Below are 15,255 nucleotides of genomic sequence, written 5' to 3'. Positions count from 1 at the left end.
AAACGTCTCCATCTGAATGGGTACCTACTGTGAATCCTCTTCTTAGACTAAATTTCTCTCTCTCTGTGGAGGAGTAATGGACCTGCTGCGATTAAAACACCTGTGGCTAAGAGGCGGAGTGCTCAGTCAGAAGGCTAATGAATACAAATTTCAAAAAACTGACTGTCACATCCAAACATAGACTAAGTGTGAACAGGTGCTGAACCTAGAGTCACCAACTCATATACAGTCAAATAAATAAGGCAGCACACTGCGGCGCCAAAACATGCAAACATGAAATATGAAATTACTGCACTAGAAATATGAAAAAATTAGAGCATTTAGTGCATAAATTGGCCAATTCATGTGTTTTAATCGCAGCAGGTCCGTTACCCCAGGATCACTGATGGTTAAGCTGCCCACTCTGCTTGGCAAAAAGCCTCCAGTTCATGTAAATTTCTGGGCTGTCTAGCATGAACTGCGTGCGTGAGATCTCCCCAGACTGGGAGGAGGTCAAGAGACTGAGTTGGCCACTCCAGTACCTTCACTTTGTTCTGCTGTAGCCAATGACAGGTCGACTTGGCCTTGTGTTTTGGGTCGTTGTCATGTTGGAACGTACAAGTACGTCCCATGCACAGCTTCCGGGCTGATAATAGCAAATTCGCCTCCAGAATAACGTGCTGTTTTCATCTTTCCTTCAACCCTGACCAAGTTTCCTATGCTTTTCTATCTCACACATCCCCAAAACATCAGCAATCCACCGCCGTGCTTTACAGTAGGATTGGTTTTGCTTTCATCATAGGCCTTGTTGACCTCTCTCCAAATGTAACGTTTATGGTTGTCGCCAAAAAGTTCTATTTTGGTCTCCTCACTTCAAATTACCTTGTTCCAGAAGTTTTGAGGCTTGTCTCTGTGCTGTTTTGCATATTGTAGGCAAGATACTTTGTGGCATTTGCGCAGTAATGGCTTTCTTCTGGCGACTCGACCATGCAGCCCTTTTTTCTTCAAGTGCCTCCTTATTGTGCATATTGAAACAGCCACACCACTAGTTTTCAGAAAGTCCAGTATTTTAGCTGATATTATTTGTGGGTCTTTCTTTACATCCCGAACAATGTTTCTGGCAGCTGTGGACGATATTTTTGTTGGTCTACCTGACCGTGGTTTATTTTTACAGAGCCCCTGATTTTCCATTTGTTAATCACAGTTTGAACGCTGCTGACTGGCATTATCAATTCCTTAGATTCCTGTTTTCTACAGTTGAACTACTTTTTTCCTTAGATCCGTTGACAATTCTTTTGCTTTCCCCATGACTCACAATCCAGAAACATCAGTGGCTGGATGAAAGATTCAAGAGTCTGTCTGAATCAAAGAAACTCAATCAGCTTTTATGCACACACACTTATTACAAGCAAACAGGTCACTGGTGAGGATATTACCTTTACTAGCCATTCAAACCCATTTGTGTCAACTTCTGTGTATGTTATCAGGCAAAAATCACCAGGGTATGTAAACTTTTGATCAGGGTCATTTGGATGTTTTGGGTTGTCATTGTGATTTAAAAAGAGAAAACACAGTAGTTTGACAATAAATGACTTCACCCAACCTCTATGAGTGGAGACAAAGTTTTGGCGTTATTCATATTCTCTGAAAAAAGGCCAAGAAAGAAAAAATTCTGCCGGGGTATGTAAACTTTTGAGCACAACTATAGCTATGGTTGGAGTTTAGTGTGGAAGAACATCACTGGAGCTTAACTCTTTGGGATGAACTAAAATGGAGACTGTGAGCCTGGCCTTCCTGTCCAATATAATTTCCTGAGTTCACAAATTCTCTTCTAGATGAATAGACAAAAATTCCTCAAGACACTGTCAAAATCTTGTAGAAAGCCTTCTAAGAAGAGTGGGAGCTGTTATAGATGCAAAGGGGGACCAGCTTCATATTAATGCCTGTAGACTTAAAATGGGATGTCATGGGGCACCAACCAAGGTAATGGACCATTGGACATGTAATGGGGCACTGTATTCTTGTCCAGTATGATACCACTTTCATGTTACTATATATGTACAATATATTTATATATATACAGTATATTTATACTATATATATATATATATATATATTTATACTATACAGTATGATTTAAAAAAAAAAATTCCTAGACACAATTTGATACCCCACAGTAAATTCCCCCACACAATTTGACTCACGACATCCCTCACAAGCACTGTTTGACCCACCCACAGAAAGCCTCCACAGTATGGTACCCCACACTAACGCAACCACTGAATAATGCCTGTATAATGACTTCCTAATAGAATTATTCCCCAACACTTACTCCCCTCGCTATAATGATTAGTATATAGTACACCACCTATTAAGTATGATGTCCTCACATGATATGATGGTCCTCGATCCCACCACAAAATATGATGCCCCTACTCAGTTTTATGGTCCTCACAGCCCCCCAAACATTATGATGGTGTACACAGCCCCAATACATTATGACAGACCTCACAGTCCCCTACACAGTATGTTGCACCTCCAGACCCCACACCAAATGATCTGACAACATTACAATATAAAAGTACAGAAAGACAAAACAAAAAAATACTGCTCACCTCCAGTTGGTTCCTGTTGGGACCAGGTCCCCCCCAGCTCATGTTCTCCATAGCGGTTGTGTGGTTTCACTGTGGCCGTGTATCTGAGGGCCATGGCTGTAGTCGTGGCTGAGAATATCTGTTTACATGTGCCCTGGTCTCCCGCCAGATGAATACAATGTCCCTTAGTCAGCATACCTGTCTCTCTGCGTTCTGCACCCTCAGTATCACCTCTGGCCTGCTGCAGGCTCACTCCCAACGATTGTCTCTATTTGTGCACAGAGTCTAGTTCCAACTTTAAACAAACAAATTTACTTGAATCCATCCTCAGCACATTCAGATAAATCACAGCAATGACATGGAAATTCACATAGTATGCATCCTTCACTTTCCCTGTGCTTCTCCTCTCATCTCCCAGTATGCTCCCAGGTCGTACCATCTCGTTTGGTACTGCAGGGTTCTACCTGTCCAGCTCAACTACTTTCAGGAGTTCCCAAGTTCGTTTCGCAAAAGACAAAAGGACATTTGCCCACGCAGTAAGCCGCCACATCTTGGAGCGACCTGCGTTTCTGTTCTGCGGTGACTTTTGCTGTCACATCTGCTCTCACTTCTGCTGTTCCTTCTGCTGTCACTTCTGCTCCCACTTGTGTTGTCACTTCTGCTCCTGGACGACTGGGCTAGCCCTTGAACATTGCGTGGCCCACTGCATAGCTGGGGGCTCCCAGGCCCAGCTGACCTGCCTGGGCTCTCTGGCCCGACTGCCTTGCCTGGGCTCCCTGGTGGACTGTCTTGCCTGGGCTCCCTGGTTCAACTGCCTGGCCTGGGCTCCCTGGCCTGACTGCCTTGCCTGGGTTCCCTGGCTCGACTGCCTTGCCTGGGCTCCCTTTGCGCGACTGAGTCCTATCAGGAAATACTCCTGTGTTACTTACAGTAGACCCCTCCTATGTTAACTAGTTTCTATACTAAGTTCCTATAATGCCCCCCTCTAGTGGGCTAACGTGAGTACTACACTCTCCCTATCTACATAACATATATACATAGAAGCATCAGGTAAATAACATTATGTACTGTACATAGCAGCAGTAGATATTCAAACATATGCAATTATCAACATTGGACCTAGAAAAGGGTGGGGGATCTTTACAGTCTTTGCAACCCCTTACAGGTACACCCATGTATCCCAGTACTTTTGTCCATTTTGTATATATAGTAAAAGAAATGTAATGAGCAAGGCAACTATATGCTATTAGCCCTCACGAGGCAGACAAGTGCTCTTACATTTATCTGACATCAAGGTTTTGGGTATTAGTCCCTCAGTAACTAAAACGTTAGAAATGCTCCACAACCATAGAAAATGTTCATTGATCCTGGTATTTAAGGACTATGTGCAGTCTCCAAACCCTCACCCATATTTCAGTAGTTCAGAAAAAACAAGTCATATTCAGTGACAGTACATAACACTCATGTTTATATGGACTGCTGGGTATTACACTCATAAATATCCATAGGCTTACATGGGAATCAATAGTAAAGTATACATGAAGTATTAGGCTGGGTTCACATTGTGTTAGTGCAGTCCGTTCAACGCATACGTTAAACTGACTGCGTTAACGCAAGTGCCGAAAAAGATCGCGTTTATGCGATCGCGCTAGCGCAGATGCTCTATCTGTGCTAGCGGTGACAGACCCGAAAATGCTGCAGACTGCGTCCGAAGGTCCGTCGCAGAATGACGGCACATCGCTAACGCATGCCAATTATGACATGCGTTAGCGATGCGCTACATAATGGCAGTTAATGGGTGCGCTAACACATCCGTTACATAGCGTTAGTGCCGCTACGTAACGGATGCCGTCAATGCATTGCCATTAACGCAATGTGAACCCAGCCTTCAAGGCAATCTGTCAGCAGGATTTTACTCCCCAAAACTATTTATATTATGGGCATATAACGCTTTCAAAGAGAAGTCCAGCAACACCTTTACATGGTCAGTCTGTTCCTCCATTATAAAAATAAAATTTATACTGATATGTAAATTATGTAAATAAGGCTGAATAAAGGCCCTTGAGGAAGGTCTTTTGACCGAAACGTGCGGATGGGCGTGCATACAGCGATCCTGCTATTGCAATCCATTAAGGTATTTGTATTTATTATAATTTTTTGTTATTTCTGGATTGCCTTTTATAATGGATCGTACATGTTTACTGATGATATATGTACTTAATGCCTGTGACATGCTTGCCCTTGGCGATTTTTTGGATCCTGTTAACATCTAGTTTTACTCTTTTTAGCCCTATTTGTCCCTTTTTCCTGCTTCGATGATAATAATAAAGATTTATATTTTGGTTACTTCTAATGGGCTTTATGACTGTAGTTTTCTGTTTCTCGGTTTTGTTAACACCTTCACATGGTCAGTCCGTTCTTCCGTTATAAAAAATAACATTTATATTGATATGTAAATAAGGCTGAAGAATGCAGATAGGCCCAGAAATATTTGGACAGTTGCCAAATCTTCGTGGTTTGAGCTTTACAAGCCGTTATGTTGGATTTACAGTAGAATGGAACAACTGTGATACAAAATCTTCAGGTTTAATATAAGGGGTTGAACAATAATATCCTGCGACACATTTAGGAATTGCATCCATTTTTCTGCAAAGCCTCCTCATATCAGAGGTTCAAAAGTAATTGGACAAATTAACTTTACCATAAATAAAATGTTCATTTTTAATACTTCATAGAGAATCCATTGCAGGCAATGACTGCCTGAAGTCTGGAAGCCGTGGACGTCATTGAACGCTGGGTTTCCTACTTTGTGCTGCTTTGACGCCATTAATACAGTTGACTTCTTGTTTCTTGTTTGTGGGTTTTGTTTTAAGCATGTGAAATGCTGCTCGATGGGGCTGAGAACTGGTGACTGACTCGGTCATTGTAGTATATTCCACTTCTTTGCTTTCCAATATGTTTTCGGTACATTTTCCATCTGTCCTGTGACGCTCTGTCTAATCAACCTTGCTGCATTTGGTTGAATCTGAGCACAAAGTATCGCCCTGTACACTTGAGAATTCATCCGGCTGCTTCTGTCTTCAGTCACATCATCATTAACCCCTTCCCGACCCATGACGCCACGTAGGCGTCATGAAAGTCTGTGCCAATCCGACCTATGACGCCTATGTGGCGTCATGGAAAGATCGCATCCCTGCAGATCTTGTGAAAGGGTTAACTCCCATTTTACCCAATCTGCAGGGACAGGGGGAGTGGTAGTTTAGCCCAGGGGGGGTGGCTTCACCCCCCCCCCCCCCCCGTGGCTACGATCGCTCTGATTGGCTGTTGAAAGTGAAACTGCCAATCAGAGCGATTTGTAATATTTCACCTATTATAACTGGTGAAATATTACAATCCAGCCATGGCCGATGCTGCAATATCATCGGCCATGGCTGGAAACGCTAATGTGCCCCCACCCCACCGATCGCCCCCCCAGCCCTCCGATCTGTCCGGTACACTGCCCCGGCTCCCCTCCGTCCTGTGCTCCGCTCCCCCCGTGCTCTTGTCCGCTCCCCTGGTGCTCCAATCACCCTCCCCGTGCTCCAATCACCCCCCCTGCACTCCGATCCACCCCCCCGTGCTTCGTTCCACCCCCCCGTGCTCCGTTCCACCCCCCCGTGCTCCGATCCCCCCCCGTGCTCCCCTCCACCCCATCATACTTACCGATCCTGCCGGGGTCCGTCCGTCTTCTCCCTGGGCGCCGCCATCTTCCAAAATGGCGGGCGCATGCGCAGTGCGCCCGCCGAATCTGCCGTCCGGCAGATTCGTTCCAAAGTGCATTTTGATCACTGAGATATAATCTATCTCAGTGATCAAAATAAAAAAATAATAAATGACCCCCCCCCCTTTGTCACCCCCACAGGTAGGGACAATAAAAAAATAAAGAATTTTTTTTTTTCCTATTCTAATGTTAGAATAGGGTTAGGGCTAGGGTTAGGGCTAGGGTTAGGGGTAGGGTTAGGGGTAGGGTTAGGGCTAGGGCTGGGGTTGGGGTAGGGTAAGGGGTAGAGTTAGGGCTAGGGGTAGGGTTAGGGGTAGGGTTTCGGTATGTGCACACGTATTCTGGTCCTCTGCGGATTTTTCCGCTGCGGATTTGATAAATCTGCAGTGCTAAACCGCTGCGGATTTACCGCGTTTTTCTGCGCATTTCACTGCGGTTTTACAAATGCGATTTTCTATTTGAGCAGTTGTAAAACCGTTGCGGAATCCGCACAATGAAGTGACATGCTGCGGAATGTAAACCGCTGCGTTTCCGTGCAGTTTTTCCGCAGCATGTGTACAGCGATTTTTGTTTCCCATAGGTTTACATTGAACTGTAAACTCATGGGAAACTGCTGCGGATCCGCAGCGTTTTCCGCAGCGTGTGCACATACCTTTAGAATTAGGCTATGTGCACATGGTGCGGATTTGGCTGCGGATCCGCAGCGGATTGGCCGCTGCGGATTCGCAGCAGTGTTCCATCAGGTTTACAGTACCATGTAAACCTATGGAAAACCAAATCCGCTGTGCCCATGGTGCGGAAAATACCGCGCGGAAACGCTGCGTTGTATTTTCCGCAGCATGTCAATTCTTTGTGCGGATTCTGCAGCGTTTTACACCTGTTCCTCAATAGGAATCCGCAGGTGAAATCCGCACAAAAAACACTGGAAATCCGCGGAAAATCCGCAGGTAAAACGCAGTGCCTTTTACCCGCGGATTTTTCAAAAATGATGCTGAAAAATCTCACACGAATCCGCAACGTGGGCACATAGCCTTAGGGTTAGGGTTGGAATTAGGGTTGTGGTTAGGGGTGTGATTACGGTTATGACTACAGTTGGGATTAGAGTTAGGGGTGTGTTGGGGTTAGTGTTGGAGGTAGAATTGAGGGGTTTCCACTGTTTAGGCACATCAGGGGTCTCCAAACGCAACATGGCGCCACCACTGATTCCAGCCAATCTCGTATTCAAAAAGTCAAATGGTGCTCCCTCAATTCCGAGCCCCGACGTGTGCCCAAACAGTGGTTTACCCCCACATATGGGGTACCAGCATACTCAAGATAAACTGCGCAACAATTACTGGGGTCCAATTTCTCCTGTTACCCTTGTGAAAATAAAAAAATGCTTGCTAAAACATCATTTTTGAGGAAAGAAAAATGATTTTTTATTTTCACGGCTCTGCGTTGTAAACGTCTGTGAAGCACTTGGGGGTTCAAAGTGCTCACCACATATCTAGATAAGTTCCTTGGGGGGTCTAGTTTCTAAAATGGGGTCACTTGTGGGGGGTTTCTACTGTTTAGGCACATCAGGGGCTCTGCAAACGCAACGTGACGCCCGCAGACCATTCCATCAAAGTCTGCATTTCAAAAGTCACTACTTCCCTTCTGAGCCCCGACGTGTGCCCAAACAGTGGTTTACCCCCACATATGGGGTATCAGCGTACTCAGGAGAAACTGGACAACAACTTTTGGGGTCAAATTTCTCCTGCTACCCTTGGGAAAATAAAAAATTGCAGGCTAAAAGATCATTTTTGAGAAAATATATTTTTTTTTTTATTTTCATGGCTCTGCATTATAAACTTCTGTGAAGCACTTGGGGGTTCAAAGTCCTCACCACACATCTAGATTAGTTCCTTTGGGGGTCTAGTTTCCAAAATGGGGTCATATCTGGGGGATCTCCAATGTTTAGGCACACAGGGGCTCTCCAAACGTGACATGGTGTCCGCTAATGATTGGAGCTAATTCTCCATTTAAAAAGCCAAATGGCGTGCCTTCCCTTCCGAGCCCTGCCATGCGCCCAAACAGTGGTTTACCCCCACATATGGGGTATCAGCGTACTCAGGACAAACTGGACAACAACATTTGGGGTCCAATTTCTCCTATTACCCTTGGCAAAATAGGAAATTCCAGGCTAAAACATCATTTTTGAGGAAAGAAAAATTATTTTTTATTTTCATGGCTCTGCGTTACAAACTTCTGTGAAGCACCTGGGGGTTTAAAGTGCTCAATATGCATCTAGATAAGTTCCTTGGGGGGTCTAGTTTCCAAAATGGGGTCACTTGTGGGGGAGCTCCAATGTTTAGGCACACAGGGGCTCTCCAAACGCGACATGGTGTCCGCTAACAATTGGAGCTAATTTTCCATTCTAAAAGTCAAATGGCGCGCCTTCCCTTCCGAGCCCTGCCGAGTGCCCAAACAGTGGTTTACCCCCACATATGAGGTATTGGCGTACTCGGGAGAAATTGCCCAACAAATTTTATGATCCATTTTATCCTATTGCCCATGTGAAAATGAAAAAATTGAGGCGAAAAGAATTTTTTTGTGAAAAAAAAGTACTTTTTCATTTTTACAGATCAATTTGTGAAGCACCTGAGGGTTTAAAGTGCTCACTAGGCATCTAGATAAGTTCCTTGGGGGGTCTAGTTTCCAAAATGGGGTCACTTGAGGGGGAGCGCCAATGTTTAGGCACACAGGGTCTCTCCAAACGCGACATGGTGTCCGTTAACGATGGAGATAATTTTTTATTCTAAAAGTCAAATGGCGCTCCTTCCCTTCCGAGCCTTACCATGTGCCCAAACAGTGGTTTACCCCCACATGTGAGGTATTGGTGTACTTAGGAGAAATTGCCCAACAAATTTTAGGATCCATTTTATCCTGTTACCCATATGAAAATGAAAAAATTGAGGCTAAAAGAATTTTTTTGTGAAAAAAAAGTACTTTTTCATTTTTACGGATCAATTTGTGAAGCACCTGGGGGTTCAAAGTGCTCACTATGCATCTAGATAAGTTCCTTGGGGCGTCTAGTTTCCAAAATGGGGTCACTTGTGGGGGAGTTCCAATGTTTAGGCACACGGGGGCTCTCCAAACGTGACATGGTGTCCGCTAAAGAGTGGAGCCAATTTTTCATTCAAAAAGTCAAATGGCGCTCCTTCCCTTCCAAGCCCTGCCGTGCGCCCAAACAGTGGTTTACCCCCACATATGAGGTATCAGCGTACTCAGGACAAATTGGACAACAACTTTCGTGGTTCAGTTTCTCCTTTTACCATTGGGAAAATAAAAAAATTGTTGCTACAAGATAATTTTTGTGACTAAAAAGTAAAATGTTCATTTTTTCCTTCCATGTTGCTTCTGCTGCTGTGAAGCACCTGAAGGGTTAGTAAACTTCTTGAATGTGGTTTTGAGTACCTTGAGGGGCGCAGTTTTTAGAATGGTGTCACTTTTGGGTATTTTCAGCCATATAGACCCCTCAAACTGACTTCAAATGTGAGGTGGTCCCTAAAAAAAATGGTTTTGTAAATTTCGTTGTAAAAATGAGAAATCGCTGGTCAAATTTTAACCCTTATAACTTCCTAGCAAAAAAAAATTTTGTTTCCAAAATTGTGCTGATGTAAAGTATACATGTGGGAAATGTTATTTATTAACTATTTTGTGTCACATAACTCTCTGGTTTAACAGAATAAAAATTCAAAATGTGAAAATTGCGAAATTTTCAAAATTTTCGCCAAATTTCCGTTTTTATCACAAATAAACGCAGAATTTATTGACCTAAATTTACCACTAACATGAAGCCCAATATGTCACGAAAAAATAATCTCAGAACCGCTAGGATCTGTTGAAGCGTTCCTGAGTTATTACCTCATAAAGGGACACTGGTCAGAATTGCAAAAAACGGCAAGGTCTTTAAGGTCAAAATAGGCTGGGTCATGAAGGGGTTAAACACTAGTGAACCGGTGCCATTAGAAGCCATGCATGCCCATGCCATCACACTGCCTCCATCATGTGTCATGTGAAGAGGATGTGCTGTGCCGAGGATCATGAGCCGTCCCAATCCTGTCGTCTTCCCATCATTCTGGTATAGGTTGATATTAGTTTCAACTGTCTAAAGAATGCTTTTCCAGACCTGGGCGGTGTAATGCCTGCTGCAGCGCAGTAGCACACAACCTCCACCAGGGGGTGCGGGTGAAGGTACACTCACAGTGAAATCACAGAGCAGCAGGCAGGAGCCACTAGGTGGCGAAAGTTGTCAGAAAGAGCCAGGTCAGCAACAGAATGAAGTAAATAATGAAAGGAATGAAGTACCACAGGTCACAGCAATACACGTGGTCAGAAACAAGCCAAAGAAGTCAGAGCTGTTCAGGAGCAGGAAAGCCAGAGACGCAAGACAGTCAAACAGGACAGAGGACAAGCCGAGTCAAATACCAAGGGGGCACAACACGGAGAGCGAGTACTACAACAAGTGGAGTCACAGGGGAACACAGGAACGGGACCTAGGTAAACAGGCAGATGATAAATCAGGGTATAATGGGGTTAGCTGCTCAAGCCAGACACAGGAACTATAATATAACTGACACTGCTAGCAGGTAACAGCGGACTGAAATAGCCAGACAGATCCCAAAACAAGGCCAGGAAGATTAACCCCCGCATGACCATCCCAGGGAGAGAATAATCAGAAACAAACCCCGGACTGGATCATGACAGTACCCCTCTCTCAATGGCGGCCACCGGACCCCCAGGTTTCCCCGGATACCGAGCATGAAAAGCCCGGACCAACCGATCCGCATGGACAGAGCGAGACAGTACCCAAGAACTCAGGACCGTAACCTTTCCAATGGACCAGATACTGAAGTGAACGGTGGAGCATCGGAGAAACCACGATCTGTTCCACCTCATGCTCGGTCTGATCATCCACCAAAACAGGAAGCAGACGAGAAGGAGAGTCCCCTAAGAAGGATACCCATGGTTTCAAAGAGCCTTTTGGAATGCATTTGGGATCCACAGAGATGGGGCAAGTGCAGGTAAAAGGCAACAGGGTTAACTACCTCCAAAATTTAGTAAGGTCCAATAAACTTGGGGCCCAGCTTAGCAGAAGGAATCCTCAACCTTATATTCTTAGTGGATAACCATACCTTACCCCTACCTGGAATTCTGGCCCCACCGACAGTTGTTTATCAGCAAAAAATGTATGCTTGCACTGAGCCTCCCCAATGATCCTTTGGACCTCCTCCCAGACCTTCCCCAACCGATGAATGGCAACATCAACACCAGGACACGCCGAATCCAGCCGAGAAAATTCACCAAAATGGGGGTGAAAACCATAATTGCAAAAGAACGGGGAAGTACCAGTGGATTGATTAATGCGATTATTAAATGCGAATTCTGCCAATGGTAATGAAGAGCACCAATCATCCTGACGAGACATGGCAAGGCACCATAAAATCTGCTCCAAAGATTGATTGGTCCTCTCAGTCTGACTGTTGGTCTCAGAATGATAGGCTGAGGAAAAGGTCAAACTGATACCCAGCCTTTTACAAAAAGCCCTCCAGAACTTACAGTAGATACAAATTTTACCCTTTTATCAGAGACCACACTGACAGGCACACCTGTCCAGGGACGCGTCCTCCCGTCCCGCTGTCTCCCGGCCACATCTGCTTCCAGGGCCACTCATTAACTGCCGGCAGTATTCACTGCACTCGGCAGTCTTTAGCTTTTTCCAGGAATGTTTGTGCGGTGACGTCACCGCACAAACACTGCTGGAAAGAGCCAAAGACTGCCGAGTGCAGTGAATACCGGCAGAAGGTAATGAGTGGCCTCGGAAGCAGATGCGGTGGAGAGACAGGAGGACGGGTTGCTGGACAGGTAAGTATAATTATAATGTTTATTATTAATTTTCTGTTGGTTTTTTTTTATGACTGAACTTCACTATGTGTTCGGTACGGTCCCGAACTTTACAGTTCGGGTTCCCCCATCCCTACTAGCGATGGCTTTGCGCGTGGCCGAGATTCCCGGATGGCCACTAAGAGCCGAGTCATGGAATTCCCGGAGCACCCTATACCGATACTGGACAGGCACAAAAAACGTATTATCCGGCGTGAACGGAGGAGCAAGAGACTGGGCCTCCCGAATCTCCCGCTCTAACGCCGATGAAACTCCAGCCACAACCACCCGATGCTGAAGAATAGAGGAAGGAGGTTCAGGAGGAGATATTGGATCCATGCTGCGGGATAAGGCATCAGCCTTCACATTCTTGGATTCAGGTCTAAAAGTGATGGAAAACTGAAATAGAGAAAAAAAAGGGACCACCTCGCGGCCTTGGGGTTAAACGTTTGACCGATTCAATGTAAGACAGGTTCTTGTGGTCCATGATGACTGTGATTCGATGGACAGCCCCTCCAAAAAATGCCTCCATTATTCAAAAGCCAATTTATTGGCTAGTAAGTCCCGGTTACCCACATTGTAATTCCTTTCAGCAGAGGAAAACTTTTTAGAAAAGAAGGCGCAGGGTCTTAAATTGGTTAACGTGGTGGGACCTTGAGATAACAACGCCCCCACTCCCACCTCTGAGGCGTCCACCTCCATGATTAATGGCTTAGACAGATCAGGTTGAATCAGTACAGGGGCAGACATAAAGCATTTTTTTAAAGAAGAAAATGCCGCTAATGCTGGAGCTGACCGATTTTTTATATCAGCCCCCTTCCGAGTTAAATCAGTGAGGGGATTAACCACCTGTGAAAACCCCTTGATTAATTTTCTATAGTAATTGGCAAAACTCAAAAATCTCTGAAGACCCTTGAGATCTCTGCACCCAATCAACAATAACCTGTACCTTTCCAGGGTCCATGCGAAACCCCTCAGCAGACAAATTAAAACCCAGAAAGGACAATTCTTGCACAAAAAAAATGAACATTTCTCCAGTAAAGCAAAGAGAGAGTTCTCCCTGAGCCTCAGGAGGACATAACGGAGAAGACGCATATATTTCCTTTTATCGGGAGAATATATATGGATATCATCCAGAAACACCACCATGAAGTGCCCAATGAAATCTAAAAAAACATGATTAATGAAATTCTGAAATACCGCTGGCACGTTAGTCAGACCAAAGGGCATAACCAAGTTCTCAAACAAGCCCTTGGAGGTGAGGAAAGCCGGTTTCCACTCATCCCCCTCCAGCATGCGGATGACATTATATGCTCCCCCGAGGTCTAGCTTAGAGAACCACCTGGCCCCAGACAATTGATTGTAAAAATCAGGAATAAGTGAGAAGGGGTAAGTATTCATCACGATGATCTTGTTTAATTCTTGAAAATAGAGTCATGAGCGTAAACCACCATCTTTTTTCTTCGCAAAAAAGAATCCTGCCGCCACAGGAGAAACAGAGGGGCGAAGGTGCCCTTTCCGAAGACTATCAGAGATATACTCCTTTAGAGCCGCCCGCTCAGGGCGGAGAGATTGTATAAACAGGCTTTGGGCAGTTTGGCACCAGGGATGAGATTAACAGAACAATCGATTGGGCGGTGTGGTGGTAGAACCTCAGCCTCCTTTTCAGAGATACATCCTCAAAATCCTTCAGGTACTCCGGAATACCCTCCAGACTGACAGATGACACAGACACATTAACAAGTCAATCTTTAGAACAATTAGGACCCCAATTAACAATGCTTCGAGATTCCCAATCAATGACCGGGTTATGCAACAGTAACTAGGGAAACCCCAACACCAGCCCCGCAGGTAGATTGTTCATAATAAAACATGTAATATGTTCTTGATGACAGGACCCCACCTTAAGGAACAACTTATCATAGATAAACTTAACAACATTCTTAGTGAGGTGTGTTTTATCAATGGCCACAATATTAATGGGAGTTTTCCAACCTGACTGTCCCTATTTTACAAATCAGAGTCAATCAAGTTTAAAGATGACCCACAATCCACAAGAGCTGAACAACCTTTCTTGATACAAAGTTCCACTTCCAACAGTAATTTAAGAGATGAGCACAAAACTACCTGAGAGTCTGGGCAACCTCCTCGACAGTTACTCAGACTTAGGCATTTCTTAGGCAACCTTGCCTTGCGCAGGCATGTACTATGGAGGACAGAGAATGAACTTCAATCCAATATTGCAGCCAGCATGCAGCCAGCGGGTAAGGAAAGGGTGAATCAAACACCCCAAAACCCCGCCTCCATGGCTGAAGATTGTTCCCTCCAAATTCAGGTGACAGTGTCCCTTTAACCCCCTCATCCCGGGGAGAGAATAATCAGAAACAAACCCTTTACTGGATCATGACAGGCGGCTTCTTTAGATATTTTTTGGCAAAGACTAATTTGGCCTTCCTGTTTTTAAGGTTGATTAATGGTTTTCACTTTGTGGTGAACCATCTTTATTTGTTCTCATAAAGTCTTCTCTTTATGGTAGGCTTAGGTACTGAAACACCTTCTTCCTGGAGAGAGTTCCTCGCTTGGGTCGATGTTGTGAAGTTTTGAAGAGGTTTATTGATACAGACATGTGAGGATATTATCTGTAAATTTTCTGTATCTAATGCAATTCTGTGGGGAAAATCTACACGTAAAACTCACCGTACCGACAAGAGAAATTGACGTTGCAGATTTCAATAATGCAACACAGTTCAGTTTTACGCAGCTTAAAGAAAAAGCACACTAGGTATGAGATTTCTATAAATCCCATCCACTTTGCTGGAACTGTAAAGTTAAGTTTCCATGATGAGTATTTAGTGCATTTTTTCCGCTGCACATTTTCACGTTGGAAAAAATGCAGGGTCTTACAGTTCCAACCAAGTTGATGGGATTTTTAAACATCTCATACCCACTGTGATTTTTTTCTTTAACTAAGAAAATATGTAGATAAAAAAATTCACCAAAAACACATCATGGGTA

At 44.5% G+C, this 15,255-nt stretch overlaps 1 protein-coding gene across 3 annotated transcripts in view; it reads right to left on the bottom strand.

Moving 5' to 3' along the window:
- Nucleotides 1–15,255, bottom strand: part of POLN (DNA polymerase nu) — a 208,904-nt gene that overhangs the window by 88,245 nt on the left and 105,404 nt on the right. The window lies entirely within an intron of this gene.

The sequence above is a fragment of the Ranitomeya imitator genome, chromosome 1, assembly GCF_032444005.1.
Source record: "Ranitomeya imitator isolate aRanImi1 chromosome 1, aRanImi1.pri, whole genome shotgun sequence".
Lineage (NCBI taxonomy): Eukaryota > Metazoa > Chordata > Amphibia > Anura > Dendrobatidae > Ranitomeya > Ranitomeya imitator.
This window is presented reverse-complemented; position numbering and strand designations above follow the sequence as displayed.